General features: G+C 37.4%; 1 long non-coding RNA gene across 1 annotated transcript in view; it reads right to left on the bottom strand.

The window, feature by feature from the left end:
* Positions 1-1844: 1844 nt before the first annotated feature.
* LOC136847194 (uncharacterized) overlaps positions 1845-17500 on the bottom strand; it is a 129175-nt gene continuing 113519 nt past the window's right edge. The window contains exon 5 of the long non-coding RNA XR_010855651.1: positions 1845-2278. This is a non-coding gene — a long non-coding RNA (uncharacterized lncRNA). The remainder of the gene's footprint in view (positions 2279-17500) is intronic.

Genomic DNA, 17500 nt, shown 5'->3' with positions numbered 1-17500 from the left:
GTAGAGGGAGGAATTTGGGTTTATCCTGTATAGACATGGCCAACGAGTCTGAAGATTTCATTATCGTGCCCTGGCAAATTACCGTTAAGATATCAGAAGCGCTGTTGATTCGCAGGTTGACGAGGCACGATGATGAAGGCCACACACTCGTATCCGCGGCTTTAGTTTCTTTTCGAATGCCTCTCTGTTGGTCTTAATGAGGTTCATGAGGTTGGTCCTCTTTTAATCTAGGTTTTGTAATAAGGTGATCTCCAATGTCAATGCTGATATAAATAAATGGTGCTTTAGTTCCCTTTAAATCTTTTTCGAATTCTTGTTGCATCTCACTGATTAACGTGTGTATCGTGTGCCCGTCAGTCCCTCTCTCTATGTCGGTATTACTGAATTTCTTTTTTTTTTTTTTTTCTTACATTAGTTTGACATCATGCAATGATGTTGGTTGTCTTATCGCCGATAAAGCTTTAAAAATAATCTTATTTCGCGAGCTATCTGTTTATGTATCGCTTCTAGCTAAGAAATTACAATTGAGCAGCCTTTAAATTTTGTCACCATTATGTATATTTTTTTTTTTTTTTTTTTTTTGAAACCCGTAGGACAGCCTGCATTATAGTTACTAAGTGCTGCATGACCCACATTCATCTGTTCATACGTGTAGTTACACTTCTTGTGTTACGTATAACTTCTGTCACGGGAATGACGACGTGATATAAGTTATAAACAAAGTATTTGGCCACGATAAAAGTGGCACAAAGGCATGCGAGATCTTTCGCCTTTACTTCAAGACATTTTCATGGTTGCTGGAAAAGGCCTTCAAGTAAAGGCGACAGCTCTCTCACTGCGTTGTTTCACTTTCCTCTTGGCCAAATAGTCTGTTCATGTGATTTATGTGAATTAAGCGCTTAAAGGGAAGAGTATCTCCCGAGCAACGTTTCATTTCGATACAGTGTTGGAACATAGTAGACACTTCAGTACTTTAATAACGTAGTGATGTATTTCCTGTCAATAGCCCAGACCCGAATAAAGCAAGAAAATGAACTTGGAAGGAAAAAATGGATCTTGATAACAAAGGAAAGGATGACCATATTCAGTGTAACGTCATTTTACATTAATTATTCGCTCTTCAAGGTTGATGAGTTCGGGGAAAGGGAGGGGGGGGGGAGATTTCCGAAATTTTGTTTTCAGAGGTATTGTTACTATAGCTTTGCTTAATCTGGGATTAAGTGTTCTGTAATTATGTCTGTACAAAGAATTTTTTGAATAAATACGTTCAAATCATTCGGAAAACTCATCTTTAGAACTTGAAGTTCATTAATTCCAACTTACATTATTGAGAGAGTGTGGAATATTAGTAAAATGGAATTAATAAAATAAAAAAAAGAACGGGATATTTTTATAGATTTTTTTAAATTTCGTTTTCTGATCTTGTTCCAAAATTGGGTTTGCTTATCTTTCAGTGGGAGATGAAACAGTGTTGTTGATAAAGTATATTTTATTAACGAAAAAAATACAAAGAAATATAAAGAAAAAAAGTGTTAGATCCCTATTTGACTTGATTATTCCTTAAGAATTTAGAATAAGTTTTTCTTCACAAAAAAAGAAGCAAATATTATACTTATAACCAACAAATAAAAGATAAATTCTGAATGCAGAACAGTACTATACTACCTAAGTGTACGTGTTGTCTTCATGTGTATAACATTTATGCAAATAATGATATATATATATATAGAGAGTATATATATATATATATATATATATATATATATATATATATATATATGTGTGTGTGTGTGTGTGTGTGTGTGTGTGTGTGTGTGTGTGTGTGTGTGTATGTATGTGTGGTTGTGGTTGTGGGTGAGCCTGTGAGTACTTTATAAAATGTATATATGTATATGTATATATATATGTATATATATATATATATATATATATATATATATATATATATATATATTTATCTGTATTTTAAATATACCTATGCATATGATGGAAACTTTTCAAAGGATAAGAAAGTAGAGAGCTCCTACTTTAGAATTACCTACCGAAGAAAAGAGCAAACAACTCCTAGTACTCTATTAATTACCGTTTATGATACAACGCATAAACAGATTAATACTTATGTACTCGTTACGCCGAGACCCTTGCGCGATCCCATTATATTCTTCGTGAGTCCATTGCGCGATCTTCTTATTTTGATGGGGCCCTTCGCTCCATGTCATTACTCTTCGTCTTATCACGCCTGAAGTCGTCGGGAACCACCGAAGCTAGGTCATTCAGCCTGAAATTAAAATAGTTTTACTATTGGTAATTTCGTTTTTTTTATTATTATTATGTTTCATGTTGGCATTTAGAGATTATTGATGTATATCAGGGGATAATAATGATAATAATACTAATAATAATAAAAATGTCAGGTAAAGCAGTAATAAAAAAAAACAAGTATTGTTGTATTAATATATGTTATTTTAATCAGTTTTATAGTCTTTATTACTTATAAGCAAAATCCAGCTGAAATGTAATTATCTAATCTTTCATTTCCTTCTCTCGCATCAGGATCAGTGCCTCATAGCGTGAATAATAAAATATATTAAAAATGAATATTACATACAGCTCCCAGGCACTGTGAACAACGAGAAAACTCCCAAAGCAAATAAAAAGGAGTAAGAAACACACAGACAAAGTAAAGTCATCACTTCGCAGCCTCCCCTCCTTTTGTCTCCCAGTAAACCATACATTTCAAAGTCGGTCTCCTTGCCCTGAAGACGACGGCGGCGGCCTGGCCTCGAACAGACGCCGAAATTATCATAAAAACGAAATGGCATTATACCCAAGAACAAAAGGCTCCGCAGTACAAGCGTGCCCTTGCAATATTCATCCCGGGCCGGCATCAAAGACGTAGGAATAAGCCACGGGCGTAGAATGGAAAACGAATGGGCCGATTTCACATCATAATGGACTTGAAGAATAGAGCTTGCTTAACAAACAAGAGGCGCAGCTTGATGCAGTATATCTCGCGCATGTTCCCCTTTCGGTTTTGCTCTCTTCTTTTCTCTCGTTCTTCTGCTTCTCCCTCTTCCTTAGTGCTGGTTTCAGACAAAAGGTTGTAATCACATTGCATGGAGTTGCAACTACATGCAGTATGTTGTCCTCTTTCTATTTCGTCTGCAGTATATTTCACACGTTCCCCTTTCCGTTTTGAGTTCTTCTCTACTTATTCCTACTTTCTGCGCTTGCAAACTATAGGTTCATACTGCAAACAGGAACATATAATAGAGACTGAACTAAACGCAGTGAAAATTACCATCCACATATTCCCATTCCATTTTGCTTCTCTTGCATTCGTCTTTTTCCTCTACTGCTTCCCCTATTTGCTGCTGATTCCAGACAATAGCATGATCCTAATAAGCTCATTACATGGTGTGTATGAGAAACAATAACAGTTTTTTTTTCTTTTTTCGTCACTTGTTTTCTAAGAAGTGCGGCTATGATAACAGAACATCTATTATGGTATATAAGTATTCACATTCTTTGTAAAATGAGATTATAAACGGGCAGTTAACGTATGTGCATGATAGGCATACATACTGACGCATGTACACTCTAGTAGTTAGACATAAACTTCAAAGATAGTTTAGTACAAATAGAAGATATTAATATTTTCATATCTTAAAAATGAGTTCTCGTCTCAGGACGGACTGATGTTATCTTCTCCTATAAAGGCCGGAGACAAATCAATTTTGATAATGATCAGTTACGATAATAAAGCGCCGAATTGTAGACAAACACTCCCGAGTAATTTGTTTGTTTATTCGTGTTTGTATTTTGTTAGAGAGAGAGAGAGAGAGAGAGAGAGAGAGAGAGAGAGAGAGAGAGAGAGAGAGAGAGAGAGAGAGGTAAGTGTTTCCAAACCATAATAAAAGAGTAAAACTTAAAAGATAACTTGTATGTAAAGTTATCTGTACATCAAGAGACGACACACACTCACACACACAAACACATAGACACACACACACACACACAGAAAACCATTAATCAAAGAAGCAAGAAAGGAAGCCTGGCCCCATGAATTTGTCTTGTGTCCGAAAATTGTTGAGAACCGGAAGTTAATATTGAACCACCCCAAGGGAAGAAAGCCCATGAATCGAAAAAGAAAACATGTTTAAAAAAAGAAAAAAAACACACGCGTGAATTTCTATTGAGAAAAGAGACAGTCAAACAGACAGAGGCGTAGACAGACAGACATCTGACCATCATTAACATCAATATAGAAAACAAAAGCGTGGTCATAATGACCACCACCTTCTCGAGTGAAAATTCCAGGAAAGAGAGAGTGAGAGTGGTGGGGCGGTGGGGGGAGGGTGGAAGGGGAATTGAAGTAGATTCTTGACCGAAGGAAACCTTGTTATTTACCGTAAGGCTTTTTAAAAGACCTATTTCGGGAGAAAGAGGCACAGTGGACAGTTGCCGGTACCTGAGTTAGTGGAAAAGAGGAAGAAGGGAAGGCATTCTTACCAGATATTCTTAATATGCTTGATTGTTTTAATAGTTATATTATGTAGCAGAACAAGACTCTGCCTTAGGGGAAGTGGATGAATGGAAAGGAAGTCGTTACTGTTTTGGATGATTTTCAGTTATCTTGTGTTCTTAGTTTTTTTATGAGCCAAATATTTCTTTGCTCATTTTATATTTTGTTATTCTTATTTTTTATTTACCTCATTTTTACACTGGATTTGCAATAGTCAGGCATCATGCTATGCTTTAACCCTATGCTGTGTCATTCGTTTATTAAGTATTCACCTCTGGTGTCGGTTATCAAATATCTGTATCCAGACCGGTTTGTAATTTAACTCTCTCTCTCTCTCTCTCTCTCTCTCTCTCTCTCTCTCTCTCTCTCTCTCTCTCTCTCTCTCTGTCACACTTTTTTTCGTCAACACTTCTCGTTAAGTCCTACTCCGTATTTCCTTTACTTCTCCATTTACATCGCGTATTTCTTTTACTTCCCCATTTACATCCTTCCTTTTTCTATTTACGCTGGCCTCTTATCTTCCTCTTAATCTCTCACAATAATTCTTCTTTCCCGTAAACCTCACTTTCACCTTTCATTCAGACCTCACACCACCCCTACCATCAACCTTCCCCCAAAAGACATTCTTTTCCCTTGCGAAGTCTCTTTTATTGTCAAGCGGTCTTCTCTCCCTCTCTTTATCATCTGCAGTTCTCTTATTTCCATGTTCTCCTTTCCCCTCTCCGCCTTCTTTGCCGTTTCCCCTCACCCCTTCCCAATCGCCCTCCAATCCCTCCTTTACACATGTTCCGCAATTCTATCGCTTCTTCTGCTTTCCCCTCCCCCTCCTCCTCCTCCTCCATCCCCCTCCTCCGCCACCACCTCTCGTCTTTAACAACCACTCCTGTCCTATCTTCTTCTCCTCCCCCATCTTCTCCCTCATCTCCCCCTCTCCCCTCCCCCAACCGCCCCCTCAGTGTCTCAGACAAAGGGGACCCGGGTAACACAATTTGGCCCCATCTTCAAAGACATCCCTTCAAGCCAGAACAAGACATTTTTACTCGCTCGCCAGCGCCATTTTTTTCCCTTCCATCACGCCGCAAGGGTGCTAACTTTAGATTTTCTAGGTGACCAAATATTTTTTACGATACGAGCACATTTACATGCAAATGAGGAGACTGAAAAGAAAAGGATAGAGATGCCTGGAGGGGAAGGAGGGGACATGGGGTGGGCGTCCTGATAAGTAGAACGGGTGGGTGTGGGAGGAAGGGTTCGTATGTGGATTCCGGGGATGGGCGGGGTTGGGGGGAGGCGAGGGGAACGGTGGCTAAGGGGAGACTAGTGGGAAAGGATGGTTTTAGTGAAGAGGGGAGAGAGAGAGAGAGAGAGAGAGAGAGAGAGAGAGAGAGAGAGAGAGAGACGGAGGAAGGATTGGGAAAGTGTGGGGAAAGGGGAGGGATATAGAGATTCAGGGAACGCGCGCTCCCTTTATAAGCTGAATATTAAAATCAAGACGGGAGGAAAAGGGCCGAGAGAATTTACGATTGTTGCTAATGATAATTTTTTTCCCTCTTTCTGTGTCCGTCTGTTGTTGGGACTGTGTGTGTGTGTGTGTGTCTCTCTCTCTCTCTCTCTTGTTGCCAATGAAGGATTTTTTTGTGTTGGAGGTTTCTGCCTGCTCTTATCTTCCGGCCACGTTGTCTTCATCTCTTTCATTCATATAAATAGCTCGATTTCTTTGGTTTTGTTTTACCTTTCGCTACATACAATATCATTTATTGTTTTGCCAAGGCAAAGGGGTTTTATACGTTCCGTTATATAAACAAGGATGCATACACTTCCACCTATACGCAGATTAAAAGATATATATATATATATATATATATATATATATATATATATATATATATATATATATATATATATATATATGTGTGTGTGTGTGTGTGTGTGTGTGTGTGTGTGTGTGTGTGTGTTTGTTTGTGTATGGATCTCCGTGGCTCAGCGGCTCCGACCCTGGCTCACACAGTGGGAGACCAAAGTTCAATCCCACAGGGGAGTTTCGTCTTGGGACCGTTTCCTGAAAACTCATTAGTGTCTCAGTTGGCCTAAGCATTGAATTAGGTACCCAGGGGTTAGCCAACTGTGGTGGGTCGTAAATTCACTCTAAAAGAAGTGTTGGAAAAGCACAAGTTTAACACTCTTGAAACACATCTCTTTCAGGGGAAAGGGAGTACATTTAAAACTACTTATATATATATTAATCTATGTAAGTATACGTTGGCTGTGTATCCATGTTATATACGAGTATATATGCATGTATATATATATGTATATATATACATATATACATTTGTGTATATATATAGTATATATATGTGTTTATATATATGTGTATGTGTGTACGTGTTTGTATAAACATCCATTTGCTTATCGGTGAGGACGTAAAAGATATTTGGAAAAAAAGGGTTGACCTTGACCTCGAGGGAAACAACTTTGAAATTAAAATTCAATGGGAAGATAAATATTTATTTATGAGTGGAAACGCCAAGGCTTTTTGTTCCTGGAAAACAAGGTCGTTCTGCAAGGAATGTCTATCAGTGGACCCATCCATGTAAGTAGTGCCAAACTTACCCTTCAGAAAGAGGAAGGTTAAAATGGTTTTGGAACTACAGAGGAAGGTGGAAAATTCCCAGCATTACTTCTGATGGGATTTTTATTGGCAGTATTATCTTTAATAATGGCCCTTCATAGCTTGGACTAAGTTCTCACAAATTAATTGTATTTTTATTAAAAAATACGCAAGTTTTATACATGTATTTAATTTTTCTGTGTGTAACAACGCCACTGTACGTATATTGTTGCTACACAACAATACATTACGTTAACCCTTGCCGTCGTCTAGTACGAGGCCTGCCTTTCTCACCACTAGCCCCGATATAAAAATGCAGAGTGAAGGTACCTGGGTCCGAGCCTTGGAGAGTACTTAACGTTCTGACCCTCTCTTATATCGACGTCCTTCCTGACGATATGGGTACGCTAGTTGTCGTATAAAGCGTAAAGAGATTTTTAAAAGATCAATCTAGCGCCTTGAGGACATCTCAGGGTACTTCTAATCTTGAGGGACGAGAGACTCCTTTTCTTCCTACTCAAAGAAGAAGAAGAAGAAGAAGAAGAAGAAGAAGAAGAAGAAGAAGAAAAAGAAGTTCAAATAATATTTGGTACAAGAGGAAGGAGAAGAAAGAGAAAAATCTTATGTAAAATATTTTATTTTATGTAAAATAAATAGACGGTGTGTTCGTAGTTTATTTACAGTAATTTAGTTTTTAGCTGAGATGTATTCATTTATTTGTTATAAATAACGCCCGTATGTAATTTAACTACCATTAGTTTTTTAATTACAGTTTTTAGGGGGTAATTTTGGGAGTGACTTTAGAAGAAGCTTGTTAATTAAGTTAGCGGTCTTATAAAAAACCATTGCCACTCGCATCAGACTCCGAAGGTCTGATTTCTGTTTTTTGAGTATACAATTTTGGAATTATATATATATATATATATATATATATATATATATATATATATATATATATATATATATATATATATATTATATACACATGCATATATATATATATACCCGAGTACATTTCTACGCCTGAAGCCTTGTTCCAAGGAGCACGGCATTCATCAAAGTCTGAATTAACCTGAAGATAAGTTCAAATTAAAATTAGCATTTAAAAATTGTAAATGTCAACTTATGAACCGTTATGCATTCGAAAACACACATCCGATTGCGGATGGTAGAAATGTCATATTATTATTATTTCCGTACATCGATCAGTTCACCTCTCAAAATACTTATACACAAAGGACAAAAACAAGATACAGCTAAAAAAAAAAAAAGATCCAGAGGCGTATCCGAAATCATCTTGGAACAATTCTCTCTTGGCCGTAGCCCTCTCATCCTCGTAATGCCATTGAAAATCACTGATGACTTGCTGAGGCGTCTTGATAGCTTGCGGACAGTCGTGCAGACAGACAAACGAGGCAGAAGAGCAAATCCATATACGGGTATTATTTTAACGATTTCTGCTAACTGGCAGTTTTTATACTGCTTCTAATAATGTTACGAGTACCGAAAAAAGTAACACGCAAAACGACTAACAAACAATCATTCACGGCATATATGTAACCTTCATTCCGTTCTGGCCACGGAGGTGGAAAATAAGAGCGAAAGCAAAACGTAAAATGATTTAGCAAAATTCATTAAAGGAAAACCGCATGGGGAAGCAAGTCTTTAGGCCCTTCAGCCAGATATCGGACTCCAATAACCTCCTCCTTGTGACGCCGTCAGTGGCACTTGGCGCAGTGGAGCTAAACCTTGATCATTACGTATCTGAAGTGCCGAAATTTTTACGTGTATTAGTGAAGTAAAGAAAAAACTGAAGTGGACAGGTTTTTTTTTATATCTTAACGCTTGAGTTTTATTCAGTGTTTTTTTTTTCAACGTTTAATTCAGTGTTCAAAATAGTGTACATGTCTTCATAATAAAAGAATCATTTATTGCGTTACCTCTGTCAGCTTTTATCTATCCACATAAATTACATTTTTTACACTTTTGTGGTCAGTGACAAAATGCTGTATTCCTTAAGGAGACTTCTCTGTTTTAAAATCAAAATTATTTTTGATAGCTGTTATCTGTCTTTTCCTGTATTTTGTCATCTGAGACCGAAACTTATTTTATCACTTTTGGGAACCGATCATTTCGAAAATTAAGGTATTAGTCATTCGGTAATTAACATGAACAGACGAAACGCCAGTAGACATAGGTAGATCGACAATTTCATTGATGGGTAGAGAGGAATATACATATACATATATATATATGTATATATATATATATGTGTGTGTTTGTGTGTGTGTATGTATGTATGTATTCATGGGGATAACATATAACGGAATATGGTAGGACGAGAAAGACGAGTCACCGAACAGGTGAAGCAAGGGTATGCGAAAAGAATTGGAGTCTATGGAAACCAAGGTGGAAATGTTGAAAGGAATAATTGAGCCAACTTTCCTTTATGGAAGTGGAGTGTGGATGCTACGTAGTAATGAAAACAAATCCGGTTGAGTCAATGAGACGAAATTATTGCCTACTATGTGTGGCGTAGGAAGAACAGAAATTGTGTGGTATATGATGACACGTGAAAGTTAAGCGTGATTGAATGGAGCGAGCAGAGTGTGTTTGGATGGTACGATCGCGTGGAAAGAATGCAGGACGGTAGGTTGATAACAAGTGTGTACAATCTGGAAGTGTAAAAGTGATCGAGTAAAAGACCTAAAGAGCTGGATATATACAGTAGAACGGAAGATGGATACTAACGGAAGGGTCTTGCTGTGCAAGTGGCAAGATAGTGAATATAATATATACAGTATATATATATATATATATATATATATATATATATATATATATATATATATACATATATATATATATATATATATATATATATATAATATTATATATATATATATTTATTATGCCTTGCAACGTGTTGTGGATCCTATTGTGCATGGTTTCTTGCTAACGCAGGTGACAATTTATTCATTTTACCACCTCTCGTATGTATAGCTGGGCAGTGGTAAGCAAATCCGAAAGTGTGAGGAAGGCGAAGCCCTAAGATAGAAATATATATATATATATATATATATATATATATAGTATATATATATATATATATATATATATATATATATATATAATATATATATATATATATATATATATATGCATTGCTCCTCTAGGTCTATAAATATAGTATATGCAAAACCTCTCCATGAACATAGAAACTGTGTGTATGCAATGCAGAGACTATCAGACGGACTCAAATTATGCAATTTTAAAATGACAGCCGAAGGAGACATAACATCTAGTATTTTGCCCTCCTTCCCCCTCCTGCACATTCTCCTCAGTTCTCCATTTTCTGCTCCTCCAGGGGACCGGAGCCACGAACCCATTTTCCATTACAATAATGGCAAAGGAGAGAGATTCCGAACTCTAATGCTACTGAAATTGGACAACGCGATCGTGAGACGTCCGAAAACCATGGCTCGCATATGATAATGTATACCCTGTGCTTAGGCTCCGTGAAGCACGGAAGTTAGGCATTATCGAAAGCCGAGGGGATAATTAACCCCCCGTAACGAGCGAATTCCGCCCGAGATTGACAGTGCTCGTTAAACCCTGCGCGCCCATTGGCTCCTTCGCGTCAGTGTCGGCCGATGTCATTGTCTGTCGTTTACCCTGCTCACGTCGTTCGAATGGACAGCGAGTCGTTAAAAAGCGGGCTGCGAGCTCGGTAAATTCAGTCATGCCGTAGGTCAAGCCTGATCAAAGGAGGTCAGAAGCGTATTTCACATTACCTGACGGTGGTTGCATTACCGAGGTCCTTGGTGCTAATGAGTTGGCGCCTTTCTTTTAAATGTCTTTTCATGACTGCATCCGCTGCTAATGCCCCGGATGCATTAGCGCTGTCCATTTCATAAATTTACACGGGTTGCGTACCTCTGCTTACAGTATCCCCTTTTTTTAGCTATCGTGTAGAAGCAAAATAACTTACTAATGCTCACAATGGCAGCAAGGGTAGGATTGAATAGGATGAGTATTGGTGAAAAGGATAAGTGAGCTTTTCTTTTAAAGATGTGGATTAAGTTTAAGTGTGGAAAAAAGAGAGTAGAAAACTAAGATGAGATGAGTAACGAGCAACGTCCAGAGTTTGGTAATATGCTTCTCGACGAACTAGAAACGACCATGAGAGCGTTTAACCCCCCACCAAAGCTAAAAAGAAAGCATCCTTGATCCGCTTTCGGATCGGGAACCATCCCAAAGTTTAATCCACTTTTTCACTGGAATCCACCGATCTCTTTTGTTGGCAACGCGGAAAACAAACATTCAGTCGGACACAGTTGGAATGTATAATAATGGCGCCACGTGCATGCAAATCCTTTTGTATTTATTTCACTGCATCAGTCTCCTCAATTAATTAGCAAGAATCCCAAAACCAGAAAATAAAAGAAAGGCAGTGAAAAAGAATGGGATATCCATTGGTCCTTACCGCAATAATTAAACAGCATCATGTAGATTTGCCTCGCGTAAATGGGCGGTTACCATGCACGGTAAATGCGGAGGGAGGGAGGGAGGGAGGGAATGAGAGAAGAGAGAAAAAAAAAAAGGATAAAAATAAGTACGAGCAAATCGATGAAACCCGAGGACTGGGCCTGAGTCTGGCCTCATGTTCAAAATAAACAGAATATTGATAGTAAACAAGCTCTCTTCGGGTTCGGCAGAGCTTTCTCAAACTCAGACGAGGCAAAATCCCTTTACTCCTTGCCAGGCTCTGCAAGAGAGAGAGAGAGAGAGAGAGAGAGAGAGAGAGAGAGGGCTGGTGGGCATGTGTGCCAATATTGACCATCGTACTATTTTATTCCTGGTTCCGATACACCGCAGAATTTGGCGAAGGGAAGAGAGGAGAGGTTCAAGGAACCGCCGTGCTTTTTTTTTTTTTTTTTTTGTTTGCCCTTTTAATCTTATTCGCCTTCTTCCTTCAGAGGAAAGGTTCAAGGAAGAACTGCTCTTCTATTCCTGTTATTACCTTCTTCTCCCTACCATTCTCTTCCTCTTCCGCATCAAACGCAGTTTACTATAATTTAATTTTGCACTCTTCTCATGTCCCTCATTTTCCATGGACTTTATCTAATACAGAAAGGAAAACTTTAGAAGTTTATAGGCATCAATAGTAAAATTCCACTTATTATTGATAATGGCGTCACCCCAGTGTTCTTCCGGGGAATTTCAAGTTCTGAAATGTGCAGGACATTTTTAAGTGTCATTCCACCTATATCCGGAATTACTCTTTGGAAATCATAGTTTCCGAAATGCCCTGTCCAATGATTGATACTATACATGTAGTGATAGGCTCTGGAAGTTTGTTCTTGCTTTCGTTTTCCTTGACTTTTATAAATTCATCCTTCAAGAAGTAAGTCTGTTCCTTTCGTCAGTTTTTTTTAAAGGCTGGGCATGATGAGGGCACTGGGTTTTATGTAGCAAAACTTGAATATGACTTCCAGTGAAAACAGGGAATACGGCAATATTACAAATCTCTGCAAACCGTGTTCTGTCGTGACTAGAAAACGTGATAGCCTTAAGTAAAGGATTTTTTTTTTTATTTCTTATAACGTGGTGTGAAGGTGGGTAAAGGTAACTCGGCAGGAAATTAAAAGGGCAAGGCGATAAGACACTAACTATTGGGTGGTGGAGAGAGGTAAGACACTAGCTGTGGAAGAAGAGAGGAATGCAAGACATCAATTGTTGACAAGAGACAAGAAGTAAGACACTTGTGATTGTTACGAGGTGGGACGTTAGGCAGATGGAAGAAGTACTGGAGTGTAGTAGATGGGCGTTTGAAAGGAGGTAGACAGGGAGACAGACACTCTAAGTGGGGGAAAGGGTTCTGGAAGGAAGTAGAAATAAGACCGATTGTAGGAAAGAGGCTGAAAAAACAAGAAACTAAGAGTTGGAAGGGTGTTAGTAGGGTGAGGGAGTTAAGACACTGGAGATCCGAGGAATGGTTGGGTGTTGGTGGGGGAAGGGGTGGGGGGGTGGGGGGAGGTAGACATTGAAGGTTGGCCTCTCGGCCTCCGCGTTCCCTCAAGACGGAAAGCAATCTGATTAAATTCCTTCCCCCCAGAAAATTTGCATAAATGGGGAATAGTATGTAATCAAGGAGAAAAACTAGTTTACCTTTTTTTAATGAGGAACGGAAATGCTAAAATCAGGGCAGGTTGTGAGAGTGTTTTTTTTTCTTTCTGGCTCTGTTAATGTTTATCAGTTATTCATTTTATTTCTCCTTAACCCATTTAGTCAAACATAGACACACGTACAAACACATTAATACAAATATACTGCATATGTATGTGTGTATAATGTTTATCATATATTATTCATTTTATTTATATATATAATATATTATATATATATATATATATATATAATATATATATATACAAATATATATATATATGTATATATGTTTATATATATATATATATATATATATATATATATATATATATATATATATATATATATATATATATATATATATATATATATATATATATATACAGTATATATATATATATATATATATATATATATATATATATATATATATATATATATATATATATATATGCATATATATATATATATATATATATATATATATATATATATATATATATATATATATATATATATATATATATATATATATATATATATATATATATATATATATATATATATATATATATATATATATATATATATATGTGTATAATATATATATATATATATATATATATATATATATATATATATATATATAAATTATATATATATAAATGTGTGTGTATATAAATGTATGTATATATAATACCCGAGCAGGAGAACCTAAGCTGCGCAAAAATGATAAAGTATTAGAGTATAAAAAACTCAGTATGAAAATGACTTCATCCTTGGTCCATTTTCCTCCGCTGACAAAATTCCAAACACAGTCATAACGAGATTCTGGATTCCGAGTGCTCTTGAGATCCGCCAGAATTAAATTATTTTGGAGCAATTAACATTTTGGTGATTACAATTAAATTTAGATTCTTAACAGCTTCTTTAATCGAAAGAATTATGCTTAAAAATAACCGTTAAAGACTGGCCGCTTTTTTTTCTCTGTAAAAGAAAACTATTGTGCCGGCTTTGTCTGTCTGTCCGCACTTTTTTCTGTCCGCCCTTAGATCTTAAAAAATACCGAGGCTAGAGGGCTGCAAATTGGCATGTTGATCATCTACCCTCCAATCATCAACCATACAAAATTGCAGCCCCCTAGCCGCAATAGTTTTTTATTTTATTTAAGGTTAAAGTAAGCCATAATTGTGCTTCTGGCAGCCACATAGAATAGCCTCCACCGGGAGGTGGTTAAAGTTTCGTGGGCCTCGGCTCATACAGCATTATACCGAGACCACCGAAAGATAGATATGTTTTCGGTGGTCTTGATGATGTGCTGTAGCGGCTGTACAGAAAACTCGATTGCGCCGAAGAAACTTCCGCGGATTTTTTACTTGTTTCTTGTTAAGTTCAGAATAGATTAGAGAGTTTTAAATATTCTTCAAAACGAAGATCAAAAGATTATATTATCTTTTGGAAACTAGCAACAGACATTAGGAATCTGCAGTAGAGTAGGAGACTGTATGGAATTTCATCTAATTGACGTGAATATTAAAATCTCTCTCTCTCTCTCTCTCTCTCTCTCTCTCTCTCTCTCTCTCTCATATTTCGTAACTGGTCATTTTTAGGGATATCTTTTTATACTCAAGTATATTTACCAACCATTTCTTATGTTTATTATTCCATTAAATAATTATTAAATACCGTCATTAAAGTGAAATCTTTCAATTTTTCTTTAATGTTTACAATATTTTCTGGCCATCAACTAGTGGTGCACTCTTTAGAAAAGTAAAAAAAGGAATAAAAAAAAGAAATGGCATATTCCTTTCTTGAGGTCTTCCCTTCCGAAGGGAGAAAAAGACAAGTGGATACTCCCCTTGTGAGTCGCGCTCTTCGGAAATGAGATAAAAGCATATTTGAATATTCCTTTCTTGAGACGCGCCCTTCCGATAGGAGGGGAAAAAAGGACACGTGGATATTCCCCTCTTGAGACGCGACCTTCGGAAGGCAGGAAACAGGACGCAGGGATATTCTCTTTCTGAGAACGCCCTTTGGAAAAGAGATAAAGGGGATATTTGGATATTCGGTTCTCCAGACGCGTCTTTTAGAGATAAATTGATTGAGGGATTGCTTTTATTTCAAACCGTCGTGGCAGTTACCAAGGTCATCGGTGTCGCAAAAACCTTATTGTTTTAGCGACTTATTCTGAGGAGTATGGATATGAAATATCCTATCTAGGTTGGAACAGAACTGATCCGTGGGAGATTCAGTGAAAATAAAGTTTTGAAGGTAACAAAATTGTTAGGTAGAGGGGCACTCACCTGCCAATTTTGTTCCTAATCAAGTGGGTACGGCTTAAAATCCACAAAGAATTCTACTAAATCATTTCAGTATAAATTATTGAATAAGTGAACCGGGTGGAAACCACAGCATGGTGTTGAACACTAATTTTAATTACTTGGTCTTTAGAAATATTAAAGGTTTTCGTTTCTTAGACCCTAGAATATAATCTTTTCTGTTATCCGGTATTTCTCTAATCGTCAAACCTCTTTGAAAATTTCACTTAAGGAAAGTAAGAAAATATGCAAGGCTATTAACCTACTATGGATTACCATTATTCTCCTTGTTTCCTTTGCATGGTTTTCACTTTCGCAGCCCTCTATCTTCCATTGAAGACAGCCGCTACCCTGCGGATTGACTGAAGGACCGAAATGGATTTCGGATTAAGGATTAAGGAAGCCAGCAACCTTCAGAGGAAAAAAAGAGTAAAAGAGAAGTTTTAGGACTCGAGGTTTCCCTGCGTATACCTCAATCTCAATGTTGTAAACATCAAAGACGTTTTTCTAAAAACTTCCATCTCCAGCGACCCCTTCCCTAACCACCCAAGCCCCCTGCCTTCTCCACCCCTTTCCACGCCGTTTCTAAAAAGCCGAACTCTTGAACTTCAATATGCTCAGCGAAATATGTTTTTTTTTTTTTTTTCTTTTTTTAAGACTTTGATAATTTCCCCCTAGCCGCAAAATATCCAATACATTTGAATTAGCCATCGTCCCACACTCCTCGGCTCCTCCCTCTCCCTCCCCTCCCATCCAGCGTCTCACCTGAAACTCCCCCAACCACGCTCCCATCTCTCCTTTCCCTTGACGGAGGGCAGGATCCCCACTCACCCTCCAGCCATGAAGGCGTACATGCCCTAAATGAGGACGAAGCCATTCAGTGATTAAACCTGGGGAAAGGGGATTTAAAAACGTTCGCTTTGCACCGCATGTTGCCCGTGGTGGCAACTGGAGATCTGTTGTTATTGTTATTCGTGCGTTCCAGTGAAACAAGCCGAAAGCCATCGACTTGCTGGGCATACTTCCAAGAATTGGCATGGTGTTATGTGAAGAAAAAAGTAGAACCGGGAGAGAAGTATAGCAAATATAGTAGACGAATAATCATAAACAAACAAACAAAATCCAGCTAAGAAAGTATACATAAAAAGTTAATGTAAAGGGGCCAGGAGTTTTACATCAGTATTGCGAACCCTTAAACTACAGGCTTTATACCACTTTTACCCATGATGATTCTTTAACGACCCCAGCTCTCGAGAGGTAGTCTATCTTATGCAGCGACTGATAGCTAAGGCAAGTGCCCGTAAGATGCCCAGGGGCAAAGATGTCAGGAAAAGTAAAAGATACCAAATGAGTGGCCTCAAATACGGAATGATAGGTCATGAGCCTGGGGAAAACTGGAAACATGGCCAGAAGCAGGAGAGGCTTGGAATTATATATTCATCCCCTTTATCTAAACTTCGTCAACTATCACCGTGGCACCATTGCTGAAAGCGGATCTAAACGACGAGTCTTAGAATTTGTCAGCAAGTGCTTGACCGAATGCAATACAATGTTTGGTGCGCTTTGATTTTGATATTTCTTTCAGAGGGATCAAACGGCCGTTCAAGCAGTGCTCTGTCTTGCACAGTCATTCTCTATGGATTCAATGTTACTTGTAAACATGGACTGAACATTTAATAAATGGTATGGGTTTGAACGCCCTTAGCTGGAAGACTAATGTAGTATTGATTCATTTTCTTTAATCTTCCTCATCTTGGATCAGCTGCAGTTTCAAATCATGATATATATATATATATATATATATATATATATATATATATATATATATATATATATATATATATATTATATTATATGTGTATTATATATATATAT

Source organism: Macrobrachium rosenbergii, chromosome 16 (genome assembly GCF_040412425.1).
Source record: "Macrobrachium rosenbergii isolate ZJJX-2024 chromosome 16, ASM4041242v1, whole genome shotgun sequence".
Taxonomy (NCBI): domain Eukaryota; kingdom Metazoa; phylum Arthropoda; class Malacostraca; order Decapoda; family Palaemonidae; genus Macrobrachium; species Macrobrachium rosenbergii.
This window is presented reverse-complemented; position numbering and strand designations above follow the sequence as displayed.